The sequence below is a fragment of the Gossypium hirsutum genome, chromosome D03, assembly GCF_007990345.1.
Source record: "Gossypium hirsutum isolate 1008001.06 chromosome D03, Gossypium_hirsutum_v2.1, whole genome shotgun sequence".
Classification (NCBI taxonomy): domain Eukaryota; kingdom Viridiplantae; phylum Streptophyta; class Magnoliopsida; order Malvales; family Malvaceae; genus Gossypium; species Gossypium hirsutum.
In genome coordinates, this window is record NC_053439.1 from 30,203,142 (window position 1) to 30,216,920 (window position 13,779).

Genomic DNA, 13,779 nt, shown 5'->3' on the forward strand with positions numbered 1-13,779 from the left:
TCTATTAGATCAGTGAGAGTTCTAGTTTGTTAGTATTGTAGTAAGCACCATCCAAATGAGTGTTGAAAAAAGTCTGGTGTGTGTTTGAGATGTGGGTCTGCTGAACACCGTGTGAAGGATTGTCCACATCGTCCTCCTTGTATAATGCGAACTCAGGGTTAGACTCAAAATCAGAGAGCTGGATAGCTACCCCTAAGGGGTATGGTCAGAACTAAGGCTGGACACCTGACATTGGTTTATATAGCTAGGCATCAAGAGTTCCGAGATGCATCTGACATTGTTGCAAGTACTTTTGCGACACATTCTAATTTGTACCTTGCATTGACTGAGATTGGTTTTACCCAATTGTTTTTTGTTAGTAGTGTTTCTTTTCAACTGGGAATTTGGGGTAGAGAAAATTGTTCGTGAAGTTACTGTAGTTAGTCCTTTGGGATAGTACACAATAGTGAATTGGATCTTCAATAGAAGTTTGTTAAAGGTTTAAGGGAAAGTATTGTCTAGAATTACATTGGAATCAAGTTGAGCAGTGGAAGTGTGGTGGTCGGTTTGAAAAGAGGGATAACAGGTTTTGTGCCTAAGTTATTAGCGTGTCCACAAACTGGTGTGTTATTCGATGAATGAGTTTTGGGGAACTCTTTTTATGGTGTGTTGCAGAGTTGGATAGGAACCTCACACAAATATTTCATTAACATGTTCATGCGTACTAAAATTGTGATTCTGTACTATTTTAAAATTCTCTATTATTGACAAGCTTGATGTTTATTTTTACTATTTATTACTGTATATTTAAGTTAAGGCTCACACTAAGGTTTTTAGCTCACCCCCTTAGTTTACTGTTTTTACAGATAACCCCCAAGGTTAGGACTTAGATACATCTATCGGAGGAGCTTCTCATATTTTTTTTTCAGTTTTTAACTTAAACCTCAATTTTAATAATTATTTTGGGACTAAATTAATTTTTATTTGGACTGTAGTATGAGACTTTATTTTGGATATTATTATTTTGATTTGCAAGACATTAAGATTTAAATTGCTTAAATTGATATTTAAATAACAATGTAGCCTTTGAAATTCAGCCATAACATCTAGGTTGTGTTAGGGAGGTTACATGCACTTACTTCAAATCAATCCTAATAAAGGATTTATCAATCACAAAAAATACTTAATGTATTCATTTAGCCAATGTTTAGAGTAGATTTAAATGATTTTTTATTAAGTATAATTATATAATATTAATGGACAAATCATACAAAACTAGAATAGGTTAAAAATCACACCTAGAATAAAGTCTCATGACACTAGATCTTATCCGCCTCACTTCAACCTTACATATCTAATCAGATCTTACTGCATCTGATCAAAGAATGATGGTACAACACTGTAACACTTCATAACTGGTTTGGTCACCAAACCTGAGCTATGGAACGCCACTTTAGCTACCTAAGTGACTCCATTTAAAACCAACCTAACCTCCAACACACCACAAGTTAAAACATGCTTAAGTTACTAATATGAAACAAAATATCACATAAGTACTTTAATTAATACACTTAAACTAAATTTTGCACCTAGCGTAGCTCACACATTCTAAGTCTTCACAGAGTAAGTTTCTTTCAACATGGTAAATTTTGTGAGCAACCCCTATGTATTTAGATACTGTGAACACGATTCATAGGGTTTCTCCTATTCCGTATATAAAAATTTATTAAGGGTTCACAGGTAGTAGTTTGCTAATCCTTGGGGTTTGCACTTAGCACAGTTCGACAACCCTGTCAGTTCGCAACAACTTTGGCAAACTATGTATAAGTTAGTCAATTTTGATTATATCATGTCTTTGCTTATGGTGAACACTATGATAGGAATTAAATGCTTAAGTACGAACTTTTAAATTAAGAAAACATCAAATCTAACTTGGACTATATTTAATATTCATATACGTATATAAAGTTTTATCGGTTCACAATAAGTATTAAAAACATTAAAGGAACATAAACATAGAGAAAAACATAAAAATTAAGCCCTAGAACAATCGGCGAAGTCAACATATAGAAAGAAAATATCTCTAAGCCCAAGTAAAGTCTCACGTTGCCTTTATGTCTAGAGGTCTCTTGTACAAAATGTATCCCCTTAAACCCAGCCTAAATGTTATGGCCGAATCTTGAAGATCACATTGGCCATGTTGAAGGTGCAAAAAATCTTTTAATTACTTTCTTGACAATTGTCATCATTTTTAAAATGTCACTTTGGTTTGTTTAAGAAAAGCTAGGTATTGCCTACAGACTCCTTTTTGAAAATAATTTGTTGAAACCGCTTATCTTTAGAAAGCTCGAGTATGAAAGGTTTACATAGAACATCATATTTCAAGAAAATGTCGCAGTAGAAAATAACATAGCTAAATCTTACTCATTGTTTGAAATCGTAGTTTTGACATATCTTGTAAAATATCAGTTTAATGAGTAGGTAGTGTGGTGTTTCGAAAACAGAGTATTGAGTTTGAAAATAAGATCGTTGAGTTGAGATTGTTATTAAGTTGAAAAATCCAGTTTTCCCACAAATTTTACAAATCGTCTTAGGTGATAGTTTTAAAATTTCTAATCATGCAATGTCATCCAAAAACCAAAATCCAAAAGGAAAGTCCCAAGCCACAGTCCAAAGTAATAAAAACAATCCCAGAATACCAAGTATTAAAGTATTATAATTTATTTGAAAATTTTTGAGTTCACCTCCAAAAGCTGAGCCCAGGTCTTAACCTCGATTATTATCTAAAAAATCAGAAACTCAAAGGGGTGAGCTTTTTAAAGCCCAGTGTGGGTCACATATCATACCAACAACATTTAAGATAGAATCTCATCAATTTAATAGATTATATATATAAATATACAATCATAGAATCACATTATTAATATGCATATTGATGATGTCAATGCAACGTTTTTTCAGAAACAGTGTAGATTTTTTAGAAAACATTTCCTACCCATCTTCGCTACACACCATAATGAGTTCCCCAGAACTCGCCCATCCAATAACATGCGAATAATGTGGCCAAGCCACCAAATATCCCATATAAGCTGCCATAAAAAATATTATGGTCGAGCAACCAGATAATGTAGATATACTGCCAGATAGTGTGGTTAAACCACTAGAATCACTAGATTATTAAACTGCCAGAATCTACCTCCATACAAAATTATCCCAACCCCATGCATGTGATATGGAATCTAAAACAAAATTTTCAGTAGGCATGCTTTACATGCGAATAAGATCTTATTACGATTTAACATAGTGGCATGCTTAACATGCGAATCAAACTCAGACTAGTGGCATGCTTAACATGTGAATCATAATCAGAATAATAGCACGCTTAACACGCGAATCAAAATACCAATAAATTAGTGACATGATTATATTACATGCATATCCAATATCACCATATATCACATTACATGAGTATTAGGAAAACATACATCATCACGTTTAACAGAAAATTGTATAATAACATACAAAAATATCACAGATCTGTAGTTTCAGATTCACTTACTTGGAACCCTCTTTTTTATTTGATTTTATTAATCCATTTGAAGACTTAGTGTATTTGCCCGTTTTAACTTTTCAGAATATTTCTTATACAATTATTTGGTACTTTCATATTTTTATGATTAACGACAATATCATATATTTTAAAAAGATAAATCCCCACACATGATTTTGTAAATTTTGAGGATAACAACTTTGTTTCCAACTCTAAGGGAGGAGATTGATTCTTGAGTCCTTAGGTAGAAACAAATTTCATATCGCATCAGAATAAATTTATTTTAATGAATAACTCTCATTTTTGTGATTAAGTGGGGTACGAATCCAAAATACACTGTTCCAAAAAGTGGGTTCGGATTCGAGATTTATGAATATCACTTCACGAATGCACAATAGATCATAACATTAGATCATTGTAATCAAATATAAAAGTACAAGAAAATATTGTGATTGAAGGATCTTCAATTGTAACACCCCGAACCCGAGACCGACACCGGAGTCGGACACGAGATGTTAACAGACTTTGAAAAATTTTTCCAGACACTGCCCAGTCTGAGTACTAGTCGCTTCAAAAATCATATCTTGAGTTTCACAACTCGAAAATCAGTTTTGTGATTTTTCCCTGAAACTAGACTCATGTCCCCACCTATGTATTTTTTTCTAGAATTTTTGGTCGGGCCAATTAGTACAGTTTATTAGTCAAAGTCTCCCATGTTACAGGGGTCGACTACACTGACCTTTTCCCATTACGACTGGGATATCTCTCTGCACAGAGCTTCAATACTGATGCCGTTTGTTCCTATGGAAACTAGACTCAGAGAGGAATCCATACATATATGGTATGACCCCTAATTATCTCTGGTCAATTTATAGTGAATTTCCAAAGGCGGAACAGGGAATCCAGAAACTGTTCTGGCCCTGTTCCACAAGAACCCAAATATATCTTACTGTACTGTTCCTATGATTGTTTCGTTACTTCCATATGAAAGTAGATTCATCAAGGTTCGATTACATAATTTATTCACTATTTAATTCCACTCCTACGAATTCTTGTGATTTTTCCAATCCACACCACTGCTGCTATCAGCTTCTGTTTTCAAAGTAAACCTTACCTAATTTGGGGTTTCATGGACCAACTAGGGCCTTGTCATACATAAGCCCACATATGATCATACTTAGCCATTCTAGTGGCTGATCATTTGCTCAACACTTCCATTCCAACTATAGTTACATCATGAAACCATCTATACATTCATAAATACGAATGGTCTAATGCCATACTCCACTTCTACAAGCCATTTTCGCATGGCTGAACACTTATACATTTCATAAAGTACTCGAAAGACAACAATGGGTAGTCCTATACATGCCATATCAAAATCCAACCAAAATAGTACCCAAAAGAGCCTTTGATAGTGTGGGCGACTTCGACTTCAAGATCCCGAGTCCGATAGCTGGAGAACCAAAAATCTATAAAACAGAGGAGCAATGTAACGAGTAAGCAATTTATGCTTAGTAAGTTTGAGCAAGGAATTCCAGCATGCACAAAGAATAGCACACATTTAGCTAAACGGAATATTTCATAATACGCAATTTACCGATATCAAACTTGCTTCACAACATTAACAACCCTTATGTACATACACAATAAACTAACTTGGCCGAAGGCCGGTAGCTCGTTTATCAACTGAGCGAACATTTATTTGTAAGGGCTCGATTAAATTCAACACATACGTAACATATCCCCATATTGGGATGTTTTTCGAGTATTCGCTGGAATTTTACAGCAAGCTCATTCATTACCAAATCACGTACCTTCGGGATTTAACCGGATATAGCTCCTCGTTCAAATGCCTTCGGGACATAGCCCGGTTTTAGTAACTCACACAATGCCTTCGGGACATAACCCGGATTTAACAACTCGCACGAATGCCTTCGGGACTTAACCTGGATTTAATAACTCGCACGAATGCCTTCGGGACTTAACCCGGATTTAATAACTCGCACGAATGCCTTCGGGACTTAACCCGGATTTAGTATCTCGCACAAAGGCCTTCGGATCTTAGTCCGGATATATTCACTTAGCACAAAGCCTTCGGGACTTAGCCCGGACAGCATTCAATTAATCATGCACCTCTAACAATAATTCATGGCACATTCGTATTTCTTTTTCATTAGCAAAACTCAACACAAGGCACACTCCATCCTTGCACATTCGGCTCAATAGCCACTCATAGAGCATGATTTTAATTTGCTTAAAACATGATTTAATCACATCGTAATTTAAGCTCTCTTACTCAAGAACTTACCTCGGGTGTTGTCGAACGATTCCGCTAGCTATTCAACCACTTTTTCCTTCCCTTTATCGGTTTTATTTCCCCTTTTCTCTTGAGCTTAATCAAACAAATAAATTGATTTCATCATTTAGGCATCAAAAGATGAACACAAGGCACTTAGCCCATATTTATACATTAGACATTAAAGTCTCATACATGCAAAAATCATGCATCAACACAACATATTAGCTAATTTTTTTCCCCTTGGCCGAATATGCATGTCCATTTTTGGGGTCGATTTCAACACTTAATACACACATATACACACTAGTAAAGCATCCTCCCCCTTTTCATCAATTTAACACATGCATTGCTCATTAACATGCAAAGTTACATTCGGCCTTAGCACACATCTTGCTAGCCGATTCTTCTCCATTTAGCAACCAATGCACATATGTGCTCACACAAAAATGCTAAAAAGGAGGTTCAAGAATCATCAAGCCATCATCACATGCATCATTAACAAGCTTCATATTTTGCATGCAATGGCATTAACACAACCTCCACCTAGGCCGAATCTTAACTCATCCTCATGCCTCATCACCACAACATCAAACATCAACCAAGAATGATGCATCCATGGTCAAGTGCCATTTCCATCACATAGCAAGATTTAGACCATGGGTTAGGTAGAACTCAAGCTAACAACTAAAACATGCATGCCTCTCATGGAACATCATCAAACATACCTTAGCCTAGCTACATGCATGGCCGAATCTCTTCACCTTTCTTCTTCTTTCCTCCTTAAAATTTTTGGCCAAGGATGAACCAAAGGATGAGAAAATTTTTCTTTGTTTTTCTTTCTAGTTTTGGCAAGCATGAAGATGAGAAAAGGATGAACAAAATTCCCCCTTTCTCTTCTTTAGCTCACGGCAATGGGGGGGGACAAACACTACACACACATTTTTTTTTTCTTTTGTTTTCCATTTCTTTATTACCCATACTCCTTATTTTATTCTTCCATTAACAAAACATGTTTCATGACATGTTTTGCCCATCATTCCTTGTCATGGCCGGCCACTACTCATTAGGGGGGAAAATTTGACATGCAAGTCCCCCCTTTGTCCACATGCACTAATAGGTCCTCACACATTGACCTATCACATTTTTGAATTTTCTCACATAAGTCCTATTGACTAAATTCACATGCAATCAACCAAATCGAAGCTTGAAAATTTCACACATTCATAATTACATATTCTACACAATAAGTATCACATTCAAACATTTCGGTGACTCGGTTTAGCGGTCCCGAAACCACTTCCCGACTAGGGTCAACTTTGGGCTGTCACATCAATACTTATGCAATATCGAAAGGATAGGGGCTCAACAACTTCCTACGATGAACCCGGTTAGGGAGCAAGATTAGCAACTAGATAGAGCATAACAAAAATATAAAAAGATGGATTAGAAAATAGGATTTGATTAAATCCCTCTTAACATCAAAATACTAAAATTGAATGATTAGAAAATTGATTACAAGTAGAAAAGATTGAAAAAATGGAGAAACTCGGTGGTGGTTGATGGGGATGGCGTGGCGGTGGTGAAGTGGTGGTTTGGTGACTTCTAGTGGTGGTAAGGTAGAGGAGAAAGGAAGAGAATAGGTGATTTAGGTGGTGAAAATGAAAGAAAAAAATGAGGAGTGCAAAATGAAAAAAAATAAAAGTAGTATGATTATTGTCTAGGGGTGCATTGGACGACACATTATGGTAAGGAAGGCAAAATGGTATGTTGAGGGGACAATGGCATGAAAAGGGGATCATATGAGTGAAAAAAGGGCTATTAAGGGAAAGTTGACCATGTAAACATGGGAAGAATTTTCCCAAGCATGGAAACTATAGGTTGAATGGCTAAGGGGTTGACTAACCCCTTTTTAAATGCCAAAATTAAAAAAGAAAGATGTGGGTAAGGGGAATTGAACCTAGGATCTCTAGGAATTTAATTAAGCACTTAACCACTTGACTACTCATAGCTTGTTTATGAATTGAAAAATTAATCAATAAAAAAATAGGGTGTGAAACTACCTTTCCAGTGTTTATGTTTCACTTGGATCACTCGTCTCGCCGCTACACGCCTTGTGATCTAACTAACTGCAGTGTTTATAAAGGAGTGTGTGAGGTCTTACGAACTTAGTGAATATACAGGAAAGAAAAACAACATAGGATGCACAAAACATAAGTTAAACAAAAGCTTTGGCAAGGTCATTAAACTATGAACTGGGTTCGCCATAGTTACGCGAAGCCTGGTTTGCAAATACTCATTGTCAATTAGCTTAAAATGATAAAACAAAATATTTCAGAAAACACAATCTTATTCATATGTTCTTTCCTATTGGATAATTGGATCTCCTTATAACTCCTCACCTTTACTTCAAGAGTCTGAACATGTTCCATAAGTGTAGTATAAAGCTAAGAACACTCCGAACACACCAACATATCCCATTGAATGAAGCTTAGCTCGACATTCCTTTGTTCCTCCTAATTTGTCCTAAAGTATGTCACCCAAAACACAAAACACAAAGGTGAGTACTCACAATTCTATGGCATGCCATTATATCCAATAGTTTCAAAAAATTATAGTTTCAAAACACTTACTTAAACATAGAGCTCACAGGTCATGAGGAGTGGAAACACGAAAATTTACACATTTTTACATACCCTTTTTAAGTTAAAATCATACAGTTTCAAAAAAATTCTTGTCAAAAAAAATTAATTTTTACAAAATAATTAAAGTGCACTTAAAATATGAACAGGTTGGATTTCAGTTAATTTTATAATTAATTTTGATGAATTTTGGTTATTTTCGACAGATTAACACAAAAAGCCAAAAAATGGCTCGGTAAACACTACTAGAAGCGTAAAACCGAGAAGCAATTTGAAGTATTGAGGTGAACTAAATTTCAGCCTAAGACGGTCCAAAATTATATGTATTAATTCATGTTATAATTCATTTTAATTTATATCCAATTTAATTTGGGTTAATAAATTATTATTAATTAATTATGAAAAAATGGTCTAGTTGAATTGAACCGAGTGAACTGAACCGGCCAAGAAATGGACAGCCCAAAAACCGTCCTAAGAGCTAACCAAAATAAGCTTATTAGCTGATCATTTTAGCTTGAAAAGAGGCCCTTGAAGACTTTTTCAAGTTGTATCCAAACCCCTCCACAATTGGTTGCTTTATAGATTTGCCCCAAGCCTAAATTAGCAAATTTGAAACTATCAACCTTGCCATATGAGTGGCCGGCCAAGGGAGGGCTCTTTGGTTGATAATTTTAGCTATTTTTAGTAGCCCTCCTCAGCTATAAAATTCCCACTAGGCTGGTCATTTTGAAAACACACCTCAAGCATTCACATCCTTCCTCTCTTCTCTCCACTTTCTCTCTTCTTTTCCATTCCAAAATTGCCTTGCTCTCTTGTAGATTTCTCCTCTTAGGAAAGGGACATTCATCAGCTACTTGGAGTAGCAATTAAGTGTTCATAGAAGCCTTGGTCAATGATGACAACAGAAAAGGAAGAACTGAGCAACTAGTCAAGCCACGAAAAAACATCGGATTTGATTCTTGTTCCCTATCTCTTTAATTTCTGTTGTTGTTATGCTGAACATATCTATGAATATTTATGTTGTTGGAATGGCTAATTTAATCAATTTAGCTTGACTTTAATTCGTGTTAGGTTTATTGCCTTTTGTTTGTTAAAATTATTGAAATTGTATTTATGTTGTTATAGGCCTTGGTAAGATGCTTGATTAAGTAAAATCATGACCAAGTTATTCTTACATTACAATTGTTAGGTAACTAATGAATTAATTATTTAAACAGATTGAAATTGTAATTAATGGACACAGTACTTAATCAGTGCATGTGTTAATGATCTAAGGTAGCTGAGGGTTAGATTAGCAACGATATTTGACGATAAATTTGCCTTGCATAACTTGCAAGATTATTGTGATCAAACAGTTTCAAGGTAAGGATACTTTGTTACCTCACATAGTCTTTTATGTGCTTATTAAATCGAGTTAATTGTTTGAATTGACATAAAGATATGTATAAGAGATTATTTTGATTTAAGAAGTATGTATGTGCAATAACATATTTGCCTATTAAGATTTGTTTAATCGATTGAATTGATAAAGGGATATAATCAAGAGATAAATGGATTTTGGTCGGTGAGTATGTTCATAAGTTAGCAAATTACCGAGTTACCGTGAAATTATTCGTAACAATATAAACACGAGTTTAATAATTCTAAGTTAAGAAATGTAATTAATCTAACACAATTATGTCATCTTGATTAAAATCGTATTTTGAAATCGTGCATTTGAGATTTATTTATTTAGTTTACTTAGTTTAAAATCTTAGTTTTTAATCATCCTATCCAAACAAAGTATTTTTCTTCTCCAAAGTGTTTTAAATAGCATTCATAAAAAATTCTTTTCATAGTCCTTGTGGGTACGATAACTCAACATTTACTTGTCACTTTATTACTTGTTGCCATTGTGTACACTTGCATAGTTCCGCTGTTCCAATTTTTTGGTGCCGTTGCTAGGGACTGTGTTTTAAAAAAGTCATTATTTGTGAAGTTGTTAGTTTTTCATTTTGGTTTCTTTTTCTATTCAAATTTTAACTTAGTTAATTTTTTGTGATTATTTCAGGTGTTTATGAGTATTTACCGAATCATCGATTTACTCTTTGTAGACCCTAAGATTGAATGAACTTTTCAACAGCGAAGAAGACAAGCAAGTCAAAGAAGGACTGAAGAGATGAACTTCGAAAATCTTAATCAAGGAAACAAAGCAAACCTTGCTCAAAATCATATCCTTATTACTGATGATAGGGATAGAGCTTTGAGATAGTATGCCGTGCCAGTATTTCATGATCTTAATCCGAGTATTAGGATGCATAAAATTGAGGCACAATAATTTGAGTTAAAGCCAGTAATGTTCCAGATGCTTCAAACAGTGGGCCAATTCAGTGGAATGCCTACTGAAGATCCTCACCTACACTTAAGACTATTTATGGAGGTGAGAGATTCTTTCAAGTTAGCCGGAGTACCCGAAGATGCATTATGATTGAATTTGTTCCCATATTTACTAAGGGACAAAGCTTGAGCTTGGTTGAACTCATTACCACCAAACTCAATTTCAACATGGCAAGAGTTAGCAGAAAAATTCCTTATGAAGTGTGACAGCCCAAAATTGACCCTAGTCGGGAAGTGGTTTCGGGACTGCTAAACCGAGTCACAATAATAATTAGATGTTATATCCTATGTTTATTTCATGTGAAAGTGCATGTGTGAAAATTTCATGCTTTGATTTTGCCAATTGTGAGTGAAATTTTGAAATGTGACTCATGTGAAAATTTTTGCAAATGCTATAGGCTAATTTGTAGTGGCCAAATAACTTATAGTATGAAATAGGTGGATTTGCATGTCAAATTTCCCACCTTAAAACAAGGTGGCCGGCCATGATGGGCATGATGAGCAATTGTGCAATTTTTTTTATGGAAATTATGGAATAAGTATGGCACAAATAAAATATGTTAATTTGTGTCATAAAATGTTGGGATAAAACAAATAAAATAAGGGCCATGGGCATAAAATAATGAAAAGGAGTATGGTGAATACAAAAAAAAAATGTGTGTGTAGTTGTTTGTCCCCCCCATTGCCGTGAGCTAAAGAAAAGAAAGGAGAGAATTTTTGTTCATCTTTTTCTCATCTTCATACTTGCCGAAACTAGAAAGAAAAACAAAGAAAAAAATTTCTCATCCTTTGGTTCATCCTTGGCCAATAATTTTAAGGAGGAAGGAAGAAGAAAGGTGAAGAGGTTCGGCCATGCATGTAGCTAGGCTAAGGTATGTTTGATGATGTTCCATGAGATGCATGCATGTTTTAGTTGTTAGCTTGAGTTCTACCTAGCCCATGGTCTAAATCTTGCTATGTGATGGAAATGACACTTGACCATGGATGCATCATTCTTGGTTGATGTTTGATGTGGTGGTGATGAGACATGAGGATGAGTTAAGATTCGACCTAGGTAGAGGTTGTGTTAATGCCATTGCATGCTAAATATGAAGCTTGTTAATGATGCATGTGATGATGACTTGATGATTCTTGAACCTCCTTTTTAGCATTTTTGAGTGAACACATATGTGCATTGGTTGCTAAATGGAGAAGAATCGGCTAGCAAGTTGTGTGCTAAGGCCGAATGTAACTTTTACATGTTAATGAGCAATGCATGTGTTAAATCGATGGGAAGGGAGAGGATGCTTTACTAGTGTGTATATGTGTGTATTAAGTGTTGAAATCGGCCCCAAAAATAGACATGCATATTCGGCCAAGGAGGAAAAAAATTAGCTAATATGTTGTGTTGATGCATGATTTCACATGTATGTGACTTTAATGTCTAATGTATAAATATGGGCTACGTGCCTTGTGTTCATCTTTTCGATGCCTAAATGATGAAATCAATTTATTTGTTTAATTAAGCTCAAGAGCAAAGGGGAAATAGATCCGATAAAGGGAAGGAAAAAGTGGTCGAATAGTTAGCGGAATCGTTCGACAACACCCGAGGTAAGTTCTTGAGTAAGAGAGCTTAAATTACGATGTGATTAAATCATGTTTTAAGCAAATGAAAATCATGCTCTATGTGTGGCTATTGAGCCGAATGTGCAAGGATGAGATGTGCCTTGTGTTTGAGTTTTGCAAATGAAAATGAAATACGAATGTGCCATGAATTATTGTTAGATGTGCATGATTAATTGAATGCTGTCCGGGCTAAGTCCCGAAGGCTCTGTGCTAAGTGACTATATCCGGACTAAGATCCGAAGGCATTTGTGCGAGTTATTAATTCCGGGTTAAGTCCCGAAGGCCTTTGTGCGAGATACTAATTCCGGGTTAAGTCCCGAAGGCATTCGTGCGAGTTTTAAAATCCGGGTTAAGTCCCGAAGGCATTGTATGAGTTACTATAACCGGGCTATGTCCCGAAGGCACTTGAACGAGGAGCTATATCCGGTTAAATTCCGAAGGTACGTGATTTTGGTAATGAATGAGCTTGCTGTAAAATTCCAGCTAATACTCGAAAAACATCCCAATATTGGGATATGTTACGTATGTGTTGAATTTAATCGAGCCCTTACAAATAAATATTCGCTCTGTTGATGAACGAGCTACCGGCCTTCGGCTAAGTTGGTCTTTTGTGTATGTACATAAGGGTTAACGTTGTGAAGTAAGTTTGATATCGGAAAAATTGTGTATTATGAAATATTCCGTTTAGCTAAATGTGTGCTATGCTTTCGTTATGCTGGAATTTCTTGCTCAAAACTTACTAAGCATAAATTGCTTACTTCGTTCCATTGCTCCTCTGTTTTATAGATTTTTGGTTCTCCAGCTATCGGACTCGGGATCTTGAAGTCGAAGTCGCCCACACTATCAAAGGCTCTTTTGGGTACTCTTTTGGTTGAACTTTGATATGGCATGTATAGGACGACCCATTGTTGTTTTTCGAGTACTTTATGTGATGTATAAGTTTTGGATAGCCATGCGAAAATGGCTTATATGTGTTTGAGTATAATGTTATAATCATTTGGTGTGGATATGCTTGACAAGGATTGGCCACGGGGATGGTTAATCACTTTCATAAATTGTGCCATTTATGCAAAAAGGGCTAGTTGAATCATGGAAACCATGAAATAGGTAAAGCCCACCTTAAAGGCAGATGCTGACAGAAGCAGTGATATAGATTTGGAAAATCACTAAAAATAGTAGGAATGGAATTAAATAGTGAATAAATTATGTAAACAAACCTTGAAGAATCTACTTTCATAGGAAAGTAACGAAACAATCATATGGACAGTATGCTAAGAGATATTCAGGTTCTCGTGAGACAGGGTCAGAACGGGTTCTGGATTCCTTGT